Source organism: Hemitrygon akajei, chromosome 20 (genome assembly GCF_048418815.1).
Source record: "Hemitrygon akajei chromosome 20, sHemAka1.3, whole genome shotgun sequence".
NCBI classification, from domain to species: domain Eukaryota; kingdom Metazoa; phylum Chordata; class Chondrichthyes; order Myliobatiformes; family Dasyatidae; genus Hemitrygon; species Hemitrygon akajei.
In genome coordinates, this window is record NC_133143.1 from 17,581,784 (window position 1) to 17,601,461 (window position 19,678).

The 19,678-nt window shown below is 43.4% G+C and overlaps 1 protein-coding gene across 9 annotated transcripts in view; it reads left to right on the top strand.

The window, feature by feature from the left end:
• Positions 1-6,028: 6,028 nt before the first annotated feature.
• The window catches only part of atxn1a (ataxin 1a), a 478,304-nt gene continuing 464,654 nt past the window's right edge, over positions 6,029-19,678 (top strand). For 7 of the 9 annotated variants that reach the window (XM_073023948.1, XM_073023935.1, XM_073023940.1 and 4 more), the window contains exon 1: positions 6,029-6,175. The gene's annotated coding sequence lies outside the window, so the exon portion shown is untranslated. Of the gene's footprint in view, positions 6,176-6,507; positions 6,593-6,891; positions 7,305-19,678 lie in introns of those variants that run through there. The other 2 variants (XM_073023936.1, XM_073023938.1) reach the window with 2 other exon arrangements.

The following is a 19,678-nucleotide window of genomic DNA, read 5'->3' on the forward strand; positions in this document are numbered from 1 at the left end:
CTGCACACCACTGTTGTAACATGTTATTATTTAAATTACTGTTGCCTTCCTGTCCTCTTGCCCCAGTCTAGCCATTTTCTTCTGACCTCTCTCATTAACAAGGTGCTTTCACCCACAGAACTGCTGCTCACTGGATTTATTTTTTGTTTTTCGCAAGGTGCTCTGTAAACTCTAGAAACTGTTGTGTGTGAAAATCCCAGGAGATCAGCACTGTCTGAGATACTCAAACCACCCCATCTGGCACCAACATTCATCCCATGGTCAAAGTCACTTTGATCACATTTCTTCCCCATTCTGATGTTTGGTCTGAACTGAACCTTTTCTTCTTGTAAAGTTTAATGGCGATCAGTAGACCAACATAAGATGTGTTACTGCATCAACTGAGTTGGAATGTGGAGCAAAAAGACCGCAAGTATACCCACTAAACTCCACCCCCCCCAAAAAAACTCAAATGATATAAGGCTATCGCTTATCAGAAAGTCAAATACACACTTATATACATTATGATGGCAGTGATATTCTAACAAACTTTCCATGTTAAACTGTGTCTGTCCCAAAGATCTCAATTTAGCAATTAGATGTTTAATTTGCACCTCATGGTAACTGCACTCAAACGATATATGCTGCACTGTTTCTCGACAAGTGCAGTCCGTATTACGCATATTAATTCCGAACAGTGAATTATTCAACCTAGTATATCTAATACATTAACCTTTAAGTATGACTTCTTCCCTCCTTCTGTATTCCCTCCTTCTGTATTCATCTCCCAGTTGAGTTCCCACCATCCTCTGAATTTTATTTAAATGCAGCCCTTTCCGTTCCTTATCCCAGCTTTGTTGTCAGAATAATGGAATGGGCTTTTTAATTATGGCTTTCACCTCCCTCTTACGCAAAGACACCACCACATTTATATCCTTAATTTTAAGTGATTACTTTGCTACAATGTCTGTCACCTTCAACCCCAGCATGGGCAGGGACCCATAAGAAATGGATGCACAGGCCTAGACCCTGCAGCCTCAACAAATCTCTCCACTCTCAAGAAGAATGTCTGGTCTACAATTTGAAGTACATGTTTTATTAGATGTCAGCACCAAGAATGAATTAAAACACAGAAGTACACAATCAGGGCACACTTCTTCGCCATATTCCAAGGCAAAAATGATAGCAACCAACTCAGAAGTGAATACTGATACTTTGCCCGATAATCTTAATTGTCACCTGGAACTTTGGAACATAAACACAAACACCTAAAAACCTGTTATAAACCTGATAGATCTTTTGAACTATCTGTGTAGATATGTAAGAATCCATAATATCTGCCATGCATATATTGTTGAACTTCCTGTGCCACTGATATACCACTATTCTTCATCTTGATCTTTACTTGATCAACCACAGGCAAAGGGTAAAAACCATGGAGAAGTAACAGAAAGGGGTATACTGGAATTAAATTCCACATTAAACAACCAAGATTTTCTGCCCAGTCATTTCCCATCACCCAAAACTGAAGACCTTATAAATACAGCGCTCCAGATACTCTACAATGTTGCCAATATTGGATGACCAACTTTACGTCCTCTTACGTTAGCCCAAGGAACCATTGCTGATTGTAACTGTGTAAATGTAAAGGTGCTTCACCCATTTCTAACAGTAATGCCAAAAATGGGGATTTCATCACAGCACAACATAATCTCAATGCTTGAGCTTGAACTTTATCTAAGGGCTTTAAGACGACTGGTGAGACTGACCATAAGCAACACATCCAGAATTAAAGGCAAATCTGATTAAAACAATTTACATTTGTTTAAATGACCTCTTAAGTGATCACACCCAACTAGGCACCTGTGTATATTAACCTGAGATCAATTGTGGGTGTAATGTTCTTTTTAGGAAAAACAAATGATTTGTGTCTTTGCAACAGAGAATTTAAACCCCCACCAATGTACACATTCCTGTACTTCATTAATAGCTATCTGCATTTTCCTGACTATCTAATTATATTCCTGCCTCTCTTCTACACTGCACCATCATCAGTATATAACAATTCAGAAATGTCTGAGCCAACATTAAAGAAAATATCATTAATCATAATATTAAAAAGGAGTGGGATGAACACAATCCCCTGTGGAGTCCCATTCTCTATCCCTTATTCCTTAGAGAATGCTGTTCCCACCCTAACTTGTATCTTCCTATCACATAAAAGATCTTGAATCCAGTTGAACATTCTCCCACCTATTCCCATCTTTTCCAGTTTAAACAGCAATCCTTGTATCCATAACATATCAAAAGCTCTCTCCACATCAAAGAAAACTGCTACCACTGATTCATTATTAACTTGGGCATTACGATTATCAGATTCCAAACTTAACACTAAATCCATGGTCATTCTGGCTTTACAAAATCTAGATTAGTATACAGCTAATTTTCTACAAAATAAGAAATCCATGCTGTAACCATTCATTCCATTATCATACATCCATGTGAAGTTAGCAAAACATGCCAATAACTGGAAGGATCTGATTGATCCCAAACAGGTTTCAATATAGGGATAATAATCGCTAATTTCCTGGAAGCAGGAAGTTCCCCTTCAACCCATATTGTATTAAAGAATTCCAAAACCAACATAAGTTTAGAATCCAATAACCATGTAAACATATTATGACAAATTTCATCTTTCCCAGGTGGTGTCTGACCAGCACTATTAATAGCCCTTTGAAGTTCAGGCAGTGTAAATTTGACATCCAAGCAGGAACTGAACATACATTTTTCTCAGCAATCTGAGGATTGCTTGCCAAAACTGGTTCTCTATAAGACCTCTCTTCTTTGCTTAAATTGGCTGAACTATGTGCACTGACATATGTTTTTGCTAATAACACTGCTTTGTCAGAATCAGTAACTGCAACCTTTACCCCAATATACAAAACTGGTAATTCATCTAACTTCCCCCTCCCCCCATTTTCTGTATCACACCCCAAACTTCCCCTCCCTGGATCTCTTTCCCAATGCTATCACACTACATCCTCCAATGCATTTTCTTTGCCCTTCTCACTACTTTTCTATTAAAGCTTGACCTCTTTTATATCGTGTGAAAGATGAATCGGAGTAACACTGTCTAAGTTTCCTAAAGCTTTATTCCACACCTCCTCAGCTCTTTTACATTCATTTGTCCACCAGGGAACAGCTCTCCTTTTATTATCTCCCAACAAACTGGGAATTGATTCCTCATCTGTTGAGTTGAGCTCAGAGCACAGGGTATTGCTCAACATGATATCCTCCAAAACCAAATGATCAGCAACTCTACTTTTGCATAAATCATCAAAGACATAAGAGCAGAAATAGGCCATTTGGCCCATCGAGTGTGCTCTACAAGTACATCCCAATTTGCCTTTTAAAATTTCCATCTGGGGATATGAGAAGCTTTCCTCTGATACACATGTATTCCCATTGTAAGAAACTGAACCTCTTGACCATGTCTGGATGCTTTCATGCATTGAATTACTGCACCATGATTGGCTAATAATGGTACATCTAATAAAGTGGCCACAGAGTGTAACTGGTAGGACTACAGAGAAATAAAGAAAAGTAGAAGGAACTAATGGGGTTGTGCTGCTATGAGCCAGCATGCATTCAATGGGCCGAATAGCCCTCTTCTGTGTAGTAGAATGCAAGACAGAGAAGATCTGAGGATGAGGTAATCAAGCTTCAGCCTGAGGAGGGAAGCGTTTGTAGTCTAGATTACTTCAACACAGAAGTAACTGGGACTAGGAGGGATCTAAAGGATAAGGCTCAGGGCAGAAAGCCAGGAACCTTTCACTGGGTCCAGAAAGAATAGTTTGAGTCTGCCTTGGTCCAAGCTTCCCTTTCACCTCTATCACAATTAATAAACCTGACAGCTGGGGGTTACTCTATCAACCTCCCGCTATTTGCCATTTGCTTCCAATATTCTTGGCTACCCTCAGCCTGAACAGGTCTCGCTTCCTCCTGCTGGTAGTAACCTTGGAGAAGAAGTAAAGTATTTAAGTTCATGTTGCCGAGGTCAAGGTGGTTTGCTGCCCACTGCTCACCCCAATTCCCTCCCCTGTTTAGAGTCAGGCCTTTAGAATAGTTGGCCTGCTCTGTAATTGTTGGTAGCTAACTCCTGGAAAATTAGCTAAATTAGCTCCCTGTGTTGTCATTAAAGACAGCCATGACTAAGCTAATTCCTTGCTCTGTATTTTATTTCCCGAAACAGTTGGCATTTGAGAATTGCATCAGAATATTACACTTGGTAACCTTGTGGATCTCAGTGGGTTAAGCGACTGAGGACGTGCTTCTCAAGTTACAGCAGATGATTACAGGGAACTAATACATTCATGCCTATTTTATTGTTCCTCAGTTCATTAAAATATGATGTAACACTCCTGTTTAAGAACATTATTTGAAATGACAGCAGCACTCCTAATTACACAATGGACAGGTTTCTTTAACAAGTGTCATACAGTTTTGCAGTCATAAATCTACGCATGAGGCTTTTAGAGCCCATGGCCTTTGAGAGCGTATTCTTGAAAATAGAAAAAAAAGGCAAATTATTTTTATAACACTACCGAAACAACTGAACTTACAAAACAATTCTAACCCACAGAGATACATTGGGACGTTGTGATTTGCAGTGAACTGTAAGCCTTAACTTCACCCATATTAAAATAGCCTCGTTAAAAAAAAACAACTGTGGTAGCGAAGCCAACACTTGGTTGTAAAGGACAACCATACTGCAGCAGCCCCGGTGTGTGAAGTTTATACTGCATTGAAACATTACATCATCCCTGACCAATCAGAAGTCAGCGAGTGACTGAGGTTCCAGCCAGAGGTCTCGAGCTCATTATGTTACCCTCGGAAAAAAAAGTAGCAGAGCCTTTCTGTAGCTAGGGAAATTCCGGCAAAATTGTTCCAGCGGATCCCTTTTCATTTAAACAATATTCTAACAGATACGAAACACCTACATCAGAAAGCAAAAGGCGCTGGAAGTCTGGAATAAAAACAGAAAATGTTGGAAATACTCAGCAGGTCAGACAGCATCTGCGGGGAGAGAAATATAATTAATATTTTAGGTGGAAGATCTTTCATCATAGATATATAATCATGCTTAATCAGTGTAAAAAGGGGGTTGCTAGTGCTGAGGGTTGAGAAAAGGAGGTGGAACTTGTGATGCCTGGCTTCTTCAGGGAGATGAAACATCGCGCCCATTGAAAGAGAGAGAGAGAGAGAGAGAGAGAGAGAGAGAGAGAGAGAGTGTGTGTGTGTGTGTGTGTGTGACCTTTAAGGCAGTTAGAGATTGAGATGTGTGTGAGGGCTGGGAGTTGAAGGACCTGCAAGGAAGACACGCTGCACATTTATTCGTTAGGACTTTGCAACTTTACTCCCATCTGCACATTGCAGGAATATTGACCCTAAAGATGACAAGCAACGTGACCTAGAAAAGAACAATGAATGTATTATATGATCCGTGTTTATATTTATATTAAAATGTTACTCTTGGTAACAAACTATCATTATTTCTATTTATTATATAATTTCACTAACTTTGTTTTTCGAGTTCAGCGCAATAAGCTCTTGCAACGGATGGGTTAAATTAGTTGGCAGTTTACAATCTGCGCTATTGTTACCAATGCGTCCTACCGCACTGCCCGGTCCAGATTACTCAACTGGATTTTAAAAGTCTCCTTGGTTGTACGGTACACGTGACTTTTACAAGTTTAGCCTCTGTGCTGGAGCGCGGAACAATGTACTATCTCCCAACATTTCTCTCCAGTGGCTTGAACAGCACTCGGTTGCAAAATACTAATTTACATATTTTCCTCTAGCTCCGGTTCTCTACAGCTATGTGCTCACATTAATCTCTGGGGCTGCTGGCAGCCCGCCAGTATGTGTGTTGTCTTGCATCCTTTGCATATAGTAGAATCCTTAAGCTATTGCAGACACAGCCAACTGCTCCATATTTGGCTTCTGTTACATACACACGCACTTACAGGGAGTGAGAGAGAAAGAGAGAGAGAGAGAGAGAGCGAGCGCGCCAGCGGAGAGAGCAAGAGAGCTAGCTGTCTGCAAGACAGACATTACTACACAATTGTACAAGCTTCGCTTCCTTTGCCGAGAAGCGCCACCTTCTAAAAGCATCACCGCCTTTTATTTTAATGCAGTAAGTCTTTTAAAATGTTCGTCCTGGGATCTTTTCTCTCACTCAGTTGCTCGGTGTGTGTGTCGTGAAATGGCTGGTTTCCCCACAGTAGTACAAACGCCGCCTTTCCCACAGATCTGATTGAGAAAACTGCAAGTGTGTGTATATGTATGTGTAAAAACGGAGTACGCACTAGATGTGGCTCACTCGGTGCTTAGCTTCCCCACCCCAGTATTTGCACCGTTTGCTTGTTTAAGGAAGGGAGGGTGTTTGAAAACTGGTGCCAGGTTGGGGGGGGGGGTTGGGGGAATCCTGTTTACGGTGGGTTGGGATACGAGTACCGGGTGTTGCCTTAGAAAGCAGTGGCTGACAGCTCCGCTCAATCGGGTCACCCAGGAGGGGGGCTCGCGTTGCGTAACACGGGCTAGACCGCACAAGGCAAGATTTAATTTTGTTTACAATGCTGGCTGTGCATTGTAGTAGTGGGGAGGGGGACTGCGCGGTTAAACCTAAAGTAGACGCTGCCAGACTCTGCTTATTGTTACTTTGTCGCCTCCGACTGCCCTGCACGGATCCCTGTGTCACCCCCCCCCCCCCCCAACATATGCCTTCTCATTCACTCGGTGCGGGGGTATTGGTTCTCGGCGCGTTTGACCGGGTTGTGTACTTCTCCAACACTGCCGAGAAATCTCGGCACTCTGTCTCGTGAACGCACCAGTATTTTGTTTTCAAAACCGTCACATAGTGTAAGAAATTGAGAGGGGGAGCTGGGGGACTCGGAGTCTTGACCCCCGTCGTTTTAATAAAAGACTAATGTCGCTTCAAAGTGACAGTTCGGTACGGATGGGGACGTTATCGTTTGGTGAGACACAGCTCCCGGGGATGAAAACATGAATGAGTGTGGGAGTAGTATAATTACTTCTAAGACATTTGTATCAGTGCCATGCTTTAAAAAACATACATTAAATTTTCTGTGCGTTTAATGGACCGATGACGATATCCGCCTGTACAAGTTCTTGGATAATCTACCGGGTGCACTGCATTTATATACATGTTGGTGTAGGATTTCACTGCACAACCCGTGGACCTGATCAATCATGTAATTAGATCTGGTCGCTTGGTAACAGACGTTATTTATCTGCTGATGGAGGTGCGTATGTTTATCTTCTGAAAGATCTTCCGTTCTTTTTTATATATCAGAGTAAAATATCCTTTCCCCTTCAACCAAATCCACTTTCAAATATATCGAATCGCAAATTTTGTTTTGGTACAGAAAATAAATATATTATGTCTAATTCAAGATCCTTGTAATCCTGGATATATTTTAACATCGAGCAATCGATGTTGCGGTTGATTTTATATATAATGCTGGCTCAGGGCTAATCTGGGTAGGGTATGCGATTTAAAATGCCGTCGTGTCTGACCTTTCAGGGGTCAGTGCTCAGGGGATCTCAGTGGGCAAACCTGGGAAATCGTGTCCACTTGGAAACTGCTGGACATTTGTAATTGTAAGTTTCAGACTCCTGACTGGTAATCTTGTTAAAGGTATTGTTCTTAGTGGAGTAGTATGTGTGACATGTCAGGAATGTGTGAATGTATGTTGGTGTAACCTTTTATTGTATGTACAGAATGGTTGTGTGTGATAGGAAGGGGTGATTTGAAAGATTACGTTTATAAAAGTGCATGGGGTGTTAGTGAGATTCAAAGGTTGTACGAACCATGACCATAGAGGTGTCTGATTTGTCACCTAATAAAAACTGTACATCTTTTAGTACCAGTTGGAAGTGTGTGTGTGTTTGGTCACCAGTTTCCTTTGATACATGACTAAAAGATGGGCAGGGGTACCTTGTATGCGACAAATACTCTCTTTTTTAACCCCTAGGAAAGCAGGGATGTGTTACTGATACTCTGACCTTGTCACTTTTGCCCTGGTAATCCTGGGGATTTTTGAGGGGAAAACCTAGCATTATACACACTCACCACAATGAGGCATGTGTGCATTGTGAAGCCTGATGGTATCCTGGCGAGATGTCTACATCACTGTGGTTACAAACATTGAGTATAGACCTTGTAGTAAGGCTCATCCATTTCCTTCCCCACAAGAACTTAGTCTAATATTTCAGATAGAAGAGAGCGATCCCTAAAAATAAGACCATTGACCAAACATTTCCAGTTTTGGGAACAAGTAGGCAATCCATAATATCAACCCTTAGTAAATAATTTGGGCCCAGAAATCCAAACAAGTAGAAATCATGTGAGTTTAGCCACTCCGTGGGTCAATGCCAAATGAAGATGAGGGCAACATTTCAGATTTCAAATTTTTTTCAAAATATCATTTAAATAAAATAGTTGGAGCAGTTAAAGTGAGAGGGACTGAGAGAACATGGACACTTATTAACTTTACTGTTGTTCAGGCCTTTAAATAATGAAAAGGAAATCCAATTTAAAAGACTTTAGAAGATTTATGAAAGGTCAGTCCCAGACAAAAGGAAACATGTGAAGTGTGTGTTCAGTGGAAATAATGCTGGAAGTATTTAGTGCTTAGTGTTCCATTCAAATTGTGGTCTTTGAATTTCATTTCTAATGTAACTTACCAGGGTTGTTAACTGAACTGTGTCAAAACTAAGACAAGTTAAAGGTCTACATGCTTTCATACCTCTCTCCCCAATATTGTTTCAATTGTTTTCTATCTAATCCTATGCTTGTCCTTCCTTTATTTCCTGCCTAAAGCTCTCAGATTTAATTGGACACTTAAGTACCATGTCTGTGGACAGATAAGGGATTAGTATTAGTGCCAAATGTCTTCACCTGATCCCCCAGAGCCTTTCACCACCTTTTGGACATAATGTCTGGGGTGGTGAATGCTCACCACTTTCTTGGTTGAGTGCATTTTAGTATGCCTTTACTTATCTCCCCAAACTGCACACACTCTGACACTTTCCTCTCTCCTCCTGATTTACCCAGTTCTTCCTACACCCATCCTAGACCATCATTACCCTGTTACTTTCCCCTCCACCACCCACTCCACTTGTGCACTTTCCCACCTCCCTTTAGTGATACCATGCTCCACTTTCCTTCCTGCAATGCTTTGCCACCTCCACCCATCATCATCTCCCAGCATCAATGCCATTTCCACTCTCCCCTCCTCCCTATGCTTATCTGCTTTTCTCACCTAGATCCACCTATTTCTTGACAGCTCTTGCTTCACTCCTTCCTCTTTCTCCTCCTCTATCAGTCCATTTGAAGGGTCTTGACCTAAAATATTGACTGCTCATTTCCCTCCACAGATGTTGGGTCCCTCCAGCATCTTGTTTGCTGTTTCCCCAAAATGGTTCCCTCATTCTCTCCCGAAGCCTCCTCCATCTATACCTCCCTATCCTGTTTTGTTGAGTGCTACAAGATTTTTTCTAATTTGAGAGGGTGCCATGGAGTTATAAGTTTGTGTTGGTGGGTGAAGCTACAGTCTCTCACCACTGCATTTGCCAATGTTGAAAATTAAAAGCAAGGATGCATTATTGTCAACACAGCAGTGGTTGAGGAGAGCACTGCAGAGTGGTGCTGCAACTATTGCATCTCACAGTGCAGTGGAAGCAAGAGAGTGGCCGAGGACAGCAGAGGGCACACGAGATGCTAGACATCAGCAGGGTAAGCATGCTTGCAAAGGAATTATAAATACATTGACTTTGAGGCAGCAGATGTTTTTCTTTTAAAAAAATGACAGATGTAAAGGTACTTTAAACTGACCATTATTTTACTTCAAATGCACATACTTGCAGCCTTTTCCCTAATGTTGTCTCCCTCGGTCTTTCTGTAGCTAAGGGAGCTGTAGTGATAAAGGTGGCCTAAACAACATCTTGTTTCGATTCACAAACCTATGATCATTTGAAAGGTACTTTTGTGTAAAAGAAGATGGAATCATCAAGTGATTTAATGCAAACTAGCCTATTGACTGTGGATTTAATGTGCCGATTTTTTTTCAATTGTCAGATAATTTGAATTAAGGAGCTTTGAATTCAGCTGGATAAGGGAAGTAACTACATTAAGAGCAGTTCATTTTTACTTGAATCATTGCGAGGTAAAAGCTTTTGTGTACTGTGCCCAATGGCATTTCTTAAGAGCTACTGTGAGTCTGCTGCCTGCATGCTGCTGGAGCTTGTACTGATGAAAGGCATCACTTTATGATATCTTGATGAGCTCCTGAATTCTTGATCTCTTGATCTACCCTGTCATTGCCATTGCACTTTATTTGTCTACATGAACTGCGTTTTCCCTGACTCTACAACTATATTCTTCCTTCTTATTTTTACGACCTTATGATTGAAATGATCTGTCTAAATGGCGTGCAAAACAAAAGCTTATCGTTACATGTGACAATAATAAACTAATATCAGTCTTCTGTCCAATGAGTGTGGAAGAGTGACTACTTATGACATCATTGCATCTCAATATTAAATTTTGATTTGTTCAGATACCCAATTTACACAGGGAACAAGAAGTGGAAATAAAAGAGCATCAGTTATATTTGATATATTTCAACCTGGCTACCTAACCAGAGCCTTTGCATCCAATACAGGCTGGATTAAGTATCACAAAGGTTAAAGAGAGGGTGGGGGGGGAGCACAGTAGCGTAGTGGTTAGTTTGACACTATTACAGTTCGGGACATCAGAGTTCAGAGTTCAATCCTGGCATCCTCTATAAGGAGTTTGTTTGTCCTCCCCATGGAATGTGGGGGTTATCTCTGGGTGCTCTGGCTTCCTCCTACAGTCCAAAGACATCCGAGTTAGTAGATTAATTGTTTGTTATGATTAGGCTCAGGTTAAATCGGGAATTGCTAGGTGGTGCGGCTCAAAGGGCCAGCAGGGCCTATTCCAGGCTGTGTCTCTAGATGACTAGAACTCCTGGGTCGGGCTGGGATTGGCTGTGTTAGCTTTTAATTTTATTCCTGAGCAGATCTCTGCTTCACATCTCTCAGAAGGCTTTCGTGCAAAGAGCTGTTTTGGAGAGGTTACTATTATGTAAACAACTGTGGCATCCATTTTATGCACAGTAATTGGCCAGTAAAGTGAATGAATGTCATTCTGTTAACTGAGGTGTTGGTTACATAATCCTGTCGTCATTGTCCTCTGCATCTTCTTCACGACTCCCAAGAAAGTGATTACATTTTGCTCTAATGATTTAAATGATCCATGAGACTTTTTGGAAAGGGCATTCTACATTTTCCCAACACATTTTGCAGATAAGAATTTCGGGATTAGTTTCCAACTGGCTTCAATCCCATTTTAAAATTATGTTACTGCATTATCCATTGGAAGGAGATATCATTCCTAACATATCCTGCTAATTCCTGTGATTATTGTAAATACTTCAAGCAGAGCATTCCGTGACCTTGTCATTCGTAGGGAACATGTCCAATTTTACCCATTCTCTCATCGCAGTTTATTCACTTCATTCCAGATATTATCCTTGGCAAAGCATCCCTTGAATTGCAGCCCTGTCTTCACGCCAGGCATCTAAAACAAGTTAGCAATGAGCGGAGGCACTGAAGTAGTGGCAAGTTTCAGCCTGTGACCTGTAGGGAGTGGTACTCTGCCTAGGCTAGATTTCAGCCCTCCCTAACAGTAGCTGTCAGCTGCAGGCATCTGTCACTCCTCCAGAGTGTCTGGTGGGACCACTCCAGCATCAGTTAGTGGTCCTCAGGCACGTCCAGGGAGGGAAGGGAATGGAAGAAGGGTCTGTGAGCTGAGAAGAGATTGTCCAAGGCAGCGCGGTGGGGCAAGAAAGCCCTTTGCCATACTATATGTAGAGTACGTTTACCTGCATTTTATTTGGTGGCCTCTTCAAGAGTTACTGACCAGATGGAAGAAGCTCAGTCAGAAAATGCATGCTTCAAACAATTTTTAACCAGTGTTTGTGAGGGGATTAACAATATGTTGTGGAGACCAAATTTTCACATCAGGATGTGGTCTACTGTTGAATGTCCTTTGAAGTAGCTGAGCAAGCCACTCAGTCCTACCACAACCACAGCCTGAGTATGAAGACAGCACAACATCTGACAGACCACCTTCCAGTGGCTCGGGCACCAAATTTGTACCCAGACTAGTTCTCCCCACAAGCTATTTGGGGAGTGTCATCTCAGTTGGAAGAACCATCGCACAGATATGACAGTGGCAGCCTAACTTGATCATGTTGACAGAATCAGATTCACTGACAGAACATGAAATCTGTAGTTTTGCAGCAGTACAGTGCCAAGATGTAAACATTTATAAATTGAAAAATACTGCTAAAGAAATAAATAATATAGTAGCATTGATGGACTGTTCTGGAATTTGATGGTGGGAGAGGAGGTGTTCCTAAATCACTGAGTATGAGCCTTCAGGCTCCTGTACCTCCTCCCCAAAGGCAGTTACAAGAAGAGGGCATGTCCCAGATGATGGGGGTCCTTAATGATGCATGCTCCCTTTGTTATGGTCCGGTCTGGAGCCCGCATTCCGGGTCTGCAGACTCTGGACTCTGGGTCTTGTAGCTGTCCCTCCTTTCGCCCTTGAGCCCAATCAGTCACACCTGTGGATCATCGTGGCTTGTTTGGACTCAAGGAGGCGCTCCTGATGCCCATCGGCTGGCAGTGTATATAGGGGGCTCTGGGACTGAGTGGGGGGGGGGGGGTTGTCCTACATATCTTGTTCCTTTGATTGCCCTGGCTTGGAGTTCCCCTCATTAAAGACGAGTTCTTCGAGTAAGTCTGGCAGTCACCCTGGACCTAGTTCCCTTCCTATCCCTTGCCTCCGTCGGGCAAGCCTGGCCGGACTGCCATTACCCAGCGGGGGACTCTGCTCCTTTCCATCCCTTGCTGCTGATGGGTTGTGCCCTGTGACCTGCTCAGGCCCCTGTGTTCTTGCCTGGAAGGTCCGGGCCCTGCCTAGTGAACTCCGGGATCCCGCCTTGCCTGAACTCTAAGACTCTCCCGGAACTCCAGAATCACCTTGAATGTCACATCCCTCACACACACCACGGTCACCACATCTTGTCTATCGTTTAGTTGTTCCCGCCCTGCCCCTAGTACTTCAGTGCCTGCGTTCTGCACTTGGGTCCAGCCTCCTGTCCCTTTATGACACCCTTCCTGAGGCACTACCTCTTGAAGATGTCCTCAGTGGGGAGGGTTGTGCCCATGATGGAACTGGCAGGGTGGACAAAACCAATTCTGATTGAGGTTAGAGACGTAATTAGGTGCACATCAGCTCTGGCAGGATCTGCAGGCCATCACTTACTACGGAGCAAAACCTAACATCATGATTGGCTGTGATGCTTCACTCCTAGATTAACTCAATGCCTTTTAGGTGTGCTTTGAAAGGGAGAATAAAACTACACCTGTGTGAATCCCTGCAGCCAACATCAGAACATCTTTCAAGAGGGTGAACCTTGCAAGGCATAAGTGTATTTGGTAGGGCTCTGAAAATCTGTGCTAGCAATGTTCAAGGACATCTTCAATCTCTCACAGCTGCAGATAGTGTTTGCCACTTGCTTCAAAATTTTCTTTGTCAGTTTAACAGGGGCACGACTGCGCAAGCACATGTAAGTCGGACCGTGAGGCAGCGGGAGTATTTAAAGAGAACAGTTTGTGCAAGTAGGTCATTTTCTTTGGCAGTTTAACGGGGGCACGACTGCACAAGCGCGTGTAAGTCGGACCGTGAGGCAGCGGGAGCACAGTAGAGAACAGTAGACGGAGCGGGCGACGGAGTAGAGGGAGACAGAGTAGGAAGGCTTTGTCTCCAGAGGTTTCGGTGAGCAGAGGATGAGCTTCTCTCTAAGTGAGGTAAGGCTGGGTAAGTTCCTTTCAAAGGAGAAAGTTTCAAAAGTTGAGGCAAGTATTGGGTAGGTCATGGCAGCAAAGATCGGCCCCGTAGTTTGTTCATCCTGCAGCATGTGGGAAATCAGGGATACTTCCAGTGTCCCTGACAACTATGTGTGCAGGAAGTGTGTCCAGCTGCAGCTTCTGGCAGACCGCATTGAGCGTCTGGAGTTGCGATTGGATTCATACTGGAGCATCCATGATGCTGAGAAAGTTGTGAATAGCACGTTCAGTGAGTTGGCCACACCGCAGGTAAAGACTACACAGGCAGAAAGGGAAGGGGTGGCCACTAGACAGCGTAGCAGTAGACAGGTAGTGCAGGAGTCCCCTGAGGTCATCTCCCTCCTAAACAGATATACTGTTTTGGATACTGTTGGGGGAGATGTCTCATCAGGGGAAGGCAGCAGCAGCCGAGTTCATTGTACCATGGGTGGCTCTGCGGCACAGGAGGGAAGGAAAAGGAGTGGGAGAGCTATAGTGATAGGGGATTCGATTGTAAGGGGAATAGATAAGCATTTCTGCTGCCGCAAACGAGACTCCAGGATGGTATGTTACCTCCCTGGTGCAAGGGTCAAGGATGTCTCTGAGCGGCTGCAGGACATTCTGGAATGGGAGGGTGAACAGCCAGTGGTCGTGGTGCACATAGGTACCAACGATATAGGTGAAAAACGGGATGAGGTCCTACAAGATGAATTTAGGGAGTCAGGAGATAAACTAAAAAGTAGGACCACAAAGGTAATAATCTCTGGATTACTACCAGTGCCACGTGCTAGTCAGAGTAGAAATAGGAGGATATTTCAGATGAATACGTGGCTTGAAAAATGGTGCAAGGGGGAGGGATTCAAATTTCTGGGGCATTGGAACCAGTTCTGGGGGAGGTGGGACCAGTATAAACAGGATGGTCTGCACCTGGGCTGGACTGGAACCAATGTCCTAGGGGGAGCGTTTGCTACTGCTGTTCAGGAGGATTTAAACAAATGTGGCAGGGGGATGGGAACAAGTGCAGAGAGACAGAGGGGTGTAAAATGAGGGTAGAAGCAAAAAGTAGTAAGGTGAAAAGTAAAAGTGGCAGGCAGGCAAATCCAGGGCAAAAAGCAAAAAGGGCCACTTTTCAACATAATTGTATAAGGGCTAAGAGTGTTGTAAAAACAAGCCTGAAGGCTTTGTGTGTCAGTGTGAGGAGCATTCGTAACAAGGTGGATGAGTTGAATGTGCAGATAGTTATTAATGAATATGATATAGTTGGGATCACAGAGACATGGCTCCAGGGTGACCAAGGATGGGAGCTCAACATCCAGGAATATTCAATATTCAGGAGGGATAGACAGGAAAGAAAAGGAGGTGGGGTAGCATTGCTGGTTAGAGAGGAGATTAACGCAATAGAAAGGAAGGACATTAACCTGGAGGATGTGGAATTGATATGGGTAGAGCTGCATAACACTAAGAGGCAGAAAATGCTGGTGGGAGTTGTGTACAGGCCACCTAACAGTAGTAGTGAGGTTGGGGATGGCATTAAACAGGAAATTAGAAATGCGTGCAATAAAGGAACAGTAGTTATAATGGGTGACTTCAATCTACATATAGATTGGATGAACCAAATTGGTAAGGGTGCTGAGGAAGAGGATTTCTTGGAATGTATGCGGGATAGTTTTCTGAACCAACATGTGGAGGAACCAACTAGAGAGCAGTCCATTCTAGATTGGGTATTGAGCAATGAGGAAGGGTTAGTTAGCAATCTTGTAGTGCGAGGCCCCTTGGGTAAGAGTGACCATAATATGGTGGAATTCTTCATTAAGATGGAGAGTGACATAGTTAATTCAGAAACAAAGGTCCTGAACTTAAAGAAGGGTAACTTTGAAGGTATGAGACATGAATTAGCTAAGATAGACTGGCAAATGATACTTTAAGGGTTGACGGTGGATATGCAATGGCAAGCATTTAAAGATCGCATGGATGAACTACAACAATTGTTCATCCCAGTTTGGCAAAAGAATAAACCAGGGAAGGTATTGCACCCGTGGCTGACAAGGGAAATTAGGGATAGTATCAAGTCCAAAGAAGAAACATATAAATTAGCAAAAAAAAGCGGCACACCTGAGGACTGGGAGAAATTCAGAGACCAGCAGAGGAGGACAAAGGGCTTAATTAGGAAAGGGAAAAAAGATTATGAGAGAAAGCTGGCAGGGAACATAAAAACTGACTGTAAAAGCTTTTATAGATATGTGAAAAGAAAAAGATTGGTTAAGACAAATGTAGGTCCCTTACAGTCAGAAACAGGTGAATTGATCATAGGGAACAAAGCCATGGCAGATCAATTGAATAACTACTTTGGTTCTGTCTTCACTAAGGAGGACATAAATAATCTTCCGGAAATAGTAAGGGACCGAGGGTCTAGTGAGATGGAGGAACTGAGGGAAATACATGTTAGTAGGGAAGTGGTGTTAGGTAAATTGAAGGGATTAAAGGCAGATAAATCCCCAAGGCCAGATGGTCTGCATCCCAGAGTGCTTAAGGAAGTAGTCCAAAAAATAGTGGATGCATTAGTGATAATTTTTCAAAACTCCTTAGATTCTGGATTAGTTCCTGAGGATTGGAGGGTGGCTAATGTAACCCCACTTTTTAAAAAAGGAGGGAGAGAAAAACCGGGGAATTATAGACCGGTGAGTCTGACATTGGTGGTGGGGAAAATGCTAGAGTCGGTTATCAAAGATGTAATAACAGCACATTTGGAAAGAGGTGAAATCATCGGACAAAGTCAGCATGGATTTGTGAAAGGAAAATCATGTCTGACGAATCTTATAGAATTTTTTGAAGATATAACTAGTAGAGTGGATAGGGGAGAGCCAGTGGATGTGGTATATTTAGATTTTCAAAAGGCTTTTGACAAGGTCCCACACAGGAGATTAGTGTACAAACTTACAGCACACGGTATTGGGGGAATGGTATTGATGTGGATAAAGAATTGGTTGGCAGACAGGAAGCAAAGAGTGGGAGTAAACGGGACCTTTTCAAAATGGCAGGCAGTGACTAGTGGGGTACTGCAAGGCTCAGTGCTTGGACCCCAGTTGTTTACAATATATATTAATGATTTAGACAAGGGAATTAAATGCAGCATCTCCAAGTTTGCGGATGACATGAAGCTGGGCGGCGGTGTTAGCTGTGAGGAGGATGCTAAGAGGATGCAGGGTGACTTGGATAGATTAGGTGAGTGGGCAAATTTATGGCAGATGCAAATTAATGTAGATAAATGTGATGTTATCCACTTTGGTTGCAAGAACAGGAAAACAGATTATTATCTGAATGGTAGCCGATTAGGAAAAGGGGAGGTGCAATGAGACCTGGGTGTCATTGTACACCAGTCATTGAAAGTGGGCATGCAGGTACAGCAGGTGGTGAAAAAGGCAAATGGTATGTTGGCATTCATAGCAAAAGGATTTGAGTACAGGAGCAGGGAGGTTCTACTGCAGTTGTACAAGGCCTTGGTGAGACCGCACCTAGAGTACTGTGCGCAGTTTTGGTCCCCTAATCTGAGGAAAGACATTCTTGCCATAGAGGGGGTACAAAGAAGGTTCACCAAATTGATTCCTGGGATGGCAGGACTTTCGTATGAAGAAAGACTGGATCGACTAGGCTTGTACTCACTGGAATTTAGAAGATTGATGGGGGATCTTATTGAAACGTATAAAATTCTAAAGGGATTGGACAGGCTAGATGCAGGAAGATTGTTTCCGATGTTGGGGAAGTCCAGAATGAGGGGTCACAGTTTAAGGATAAAGGGGAAGCCTTTTAGGACCGAGATGAGGAAAAACTTCTTCACACAGAGAGTGGTGAATCTGTGGAATTCTCTGCTACAGGAAACAGTTGAGGCCGGTTCATTGGCTATATTTAAGAGGAAGTTAGATATGGCCCTTGTGGCTAAAGGGATCAGGGGGTATGGAGAGAAAGCAGGTACAGGGTTCTAAGTTGGATGATCAGCCATGATCATACTGAATGGTGGTGCAGGCTTGAAGGGCCGAATGGCCTACTCCTGCACCTATTTTCTATGTTTCTATGTTTCTAAAAGGGTGACTATCAGACCTGTGCCCAAGAAGAGCAGGGTGAGCTGTCTCAATGACTACCACCTAGTAGCACTCATGTCTACTGCGATGGAGTGCTTTGAGAGGTTGGTCATGGCTAGAATCAACTCCTGCCCATAAAGGACCTGCTGTAATTTGCCTATCGCCACAACAGGTCTACAGTGGATTAAATCTCCACCCGCCCTTGGATCACCCGGACAGTAGTAATACCAATTTCAAGTTACTGCTTAGCGTTCAACCCTCAGTTTTAATCAACACACTCGAAAATCTGGGCCTCTGTACCTCCCTCAACAACTGAATCCTTGACTTTCTCACTGGGATCAAAGTCTGTGTGGATTGGAAATAACATCTCCCCCTCACTGACAGTCAATGCTGGCATACCTCTGGGGTGTGAGCTTAACCCCCTGCTCTACTCCTTCTACACCCACGATTATGTGGCTAGGCACAGCTGAAATGACATCTATAAAAGTGCTGATGACACAACTATTGTTTGCAGAATTTCAGATGGTGACAAGGAAGCACACAGGAGCGAGATAGATCAGCTGGTTGGGTGGTGTTGCAGCAACAACCTTGCACTCAATGTCAGTAAGACCAAGGAATTGATTGTGGATTTTAGGAAGGGGGAGTTGAGGGAATAAACACCATTCTTCATCAAGAGATCAGCAGTGGAAAGGGTGAGTAGTTTCAAGTTCTTAGTGTCAACATCTCTGAGGATCTACATATTACCCAACAGATTATGTAACAGATCGATGCAATTACAAAGAAGGCGGCTATAGGAATTTGAGGAGAGTTGGTATGTCAGCAAGAACACTTGCAAATTTGTACAGATATACCGTGGAGCATTCTAACTGGCTGCATCACTCTGGTATAGAGGAACCACTGCACAGGATCAGAAAAAGTTGCAGAAAGTTATAAACTCAGCCATAACGGGTACTAGCCTCCCCAGCATTCAGGATGCCTCAAGAAGGCAGCATCTATCATTAATCATCTCCATCACCCAGGACATGTCTTCTTCTCATTGCTACCATCAGAGAAGAGACAGGAGCCTGAAGACACACATTGGGCAGAATTGACCATTGATATCGTGTGCTAGCTGTCTAGATACCCAAGCCAGGGCAGTACGATATGGAGAGCAAGCTGTTGCCCATGCAGCAAGCTCCCCCTCTCCACACATCAGACGAACCCAAAGGAATGGCAGAGGCTGATAGCTTGGCACTAGCAGCATTGCTGGAGTTTCCAGTCAGCATTGAACTCAAGACTGCCTTAGGGACTCCAGCTCCGGATGTTTCCTTCAGGGTTTACTCCCGAAGCCTTCCTCATGAGTGGCTATAGCCACAAGGCAGTGGAGGTTTGAGATCAGTTTTCCTTCTCCTATATGAGCTGCCAACCACGGTTGATGAGCCACATCTGCCAGAAGCGACAGGTTTTAAGGCACCAGTAACCCGCCTTTGCCCCTTCTCCTGTTGGTAGAAACAGTTCCGCCAGACTTAGTAGCTAAGCCACACGTGAAGGCCAGGAATTGGACTTGGTTGTTGGAGGCTATTTGAGGCGCATGCCATTGGGTGCATTGGGTGGGAGTTGGTCCCCATTACCACCCCCGC